A 2,336-nucleotide genomic window follows, 5' to 3' on the forward strand; every position below is an offset into this window, starting at 1 on the left:
GTTACTTAATATCTTTGTGTAAGTAGTAGTTGATAGTAGTCAAGTTCATTATTGCAGTATTCTTCACATACTGCAATGTTCTTAACTTTGTCCCCAGTATAAAAACCCAGAGGATAACAAACTTAGGCCCAGGGATGGCATCTTCTCGCAATTTTTCCCTCCTCTTTATGAAAGAGACAGAACTTGCATTTATATAGCACCTTTCACGACCCCAGGACGGCCAATGAAGTACCTTTGAAGTGTAGTCACTGTTGTAATGTAGGTAAATGCAGCAATCCATTTGCACATAATAAGGTCCCACAAACAGCAATAAGATAATTGACTTGATCTGTTTTAGTGATAATAGTTGAGAGATGAATGTTGGCCAGGACACCCCTGCTCTTCTTCGAATCTATGATTCTATGAATAGTGCCATGGGATGTTTTGCGTCCACCTGAGAGGGCAGATGGTGCTTTGGTGTAACGTGTCATCCAAAAGACAGCATCTCCAATAGTGCAGCACTCTCTCAGAACTGCACTGGAGTATCATCCTAGATTGTGGGGCTTAAACCCACAACCTTCTGACTCTGAGGTAAGAATGCTTCCACTGAGCCAAGGCCTTACTATTGCAATATTTTCAAGCTCACCTATGGGAAAGCACCTGGCCTTCATTTCACTTTCTCACAACAGTGTGGTTGAGATTGGCATCTTAACCGAGTGAGTGCCATCAACCTTTGTGGTTGTGCTTTAGGTGTTCCAATGCAGAATTTGATTTAAGCTTAATTTATGAGACTCTTGGTATTATTGAGAAAATAGTGGAATGGATTGGGAATTGGTTTCAATTGTGTAAATAGAAAGTAGTTATTAACAGTAAGGGTTCAAATTGGGGCCTAGTAATAAGTTTAGTTCTCTAGGGCTCTGTGCTTCTTGCTTTATTGTTTGATATTTTTACCAATGATCTGGGGGAGGTTATAAATAATAGTTATTAAAATTGCAGACAATATGAAAACATGTACAAAGGCTGGGAATAAAGTTGCAAGCTGATTTATCTAAATTAGATGACTGTGATGGGACCAGGCAAATGAGTGGGTGGATATGTGTCAGCCTTGGCTCGGCAGAAGGTCGTAGGTTCAAGCCCCAAGGCAGAGACTTGAGCACAGAATCTAGGCTGGCAGTTCAGTGAGGGAGTGCCAGAGGTGCTGTCTTTCCGATGAGATATTAAACCAAGGCCCTGTCTGCCCAGGTAGATGTAAAAGATCCCATAGCACTATTTGAAGAAGAGCAGGGGAGTTCTCCTTGTATTCTGGCCAGCATTTATCCCCCTCCCAACAACACCTTTTTAAAAAAAAAACCCAGATGATCTGGCTATTTATTTCATTGTTTTCTGTGGAACCTTGCTGTGTGCAAATTGGCTGCTGTGTGCAAATTGGCTGCTATGTTTCCTACATCACATTAGTAACAACACTTCAGAAAGTACTTAATTGGCTGTAAAGCAATTTGGGATGTCACGAAAGGCGCTATATAAATGCAAGTTCTTTATATGTTTGGCGGGGGGGTGCTAAGTTAATGTTTTCATAAACCCTTAGTGTATCATTGATAGTTTTCTTGCGTTTGATGCCTCTGTTCTCTGTCCTCAGTTCTTATTTCCTGCTGCTTTACTTTTGAACTTGTCAACAAAATGTGAAGCTCACATCACAGGAAGTACTGGTGGATGTACCGTGGAATTGCTCATAGGAAGTCAGGATATGGTATTGTATAAAGAGATTGTTATGTGAGGCGCTGGAGATTGCAATGTGATAAGGAGGTGATGTGCACATTTAGGATGGAAAAGTAATGTGGACAAAATCAGGGGTCTAGCCAGCATTGGCATTGGAGTGCGGGGGTGGGGGAGTTGGCTGATCACGGGGGTCCTGTCGGCCACGTGAGCTTTTAGGGCCTGAACGAAGCACTCCTGCTCCTCTGGGCCCACAAACAGTGCAATAAAGGCACTCACCTCAAGGATCCAACCCTTCATAGAATCATAGAAAGTTACGGCACAGAAGACCGCCATTCGGCCCATCATGTCCGTGCCAGCCGAAAGAGCTATCCAGTTTGATCCCATCTGCTTTCCCCTTCCCGCCTGCTTGCACCTGATGTGAATTGGAAGCGATGGGAAACCCAAACAGGTACAGTTAAATCCATTTTATTTTTGTAATACACAAAATATTAAGTACATCAACTATTTCAATGAGGTACATTGCCCCTTTACGTATTGGCCCACCGGCTCTAAATGTGGGTGGGACTTCCGGACGTCTGTTGTGTGTACGCATACACAACAACCTGGATCAAACTCGGAAGTGGGCGCATTGGAGCCAGGAT

Source organism: Heptranchias perlo, chromosome 3 (genome assembly GCF_035084215.1).
Source record: "Heptranchias perlo isolate sHepPer1 chromosome 3, sHepPer1.hap1, whole genome shotgun sequence".
Taxonomy (NCBI): Eukaryota; Metazoa; Chordata; class Chondrichthyes; order Hexanchiformes; family Hexanchidae; genus Heptranchias; species Heptranchias perlo.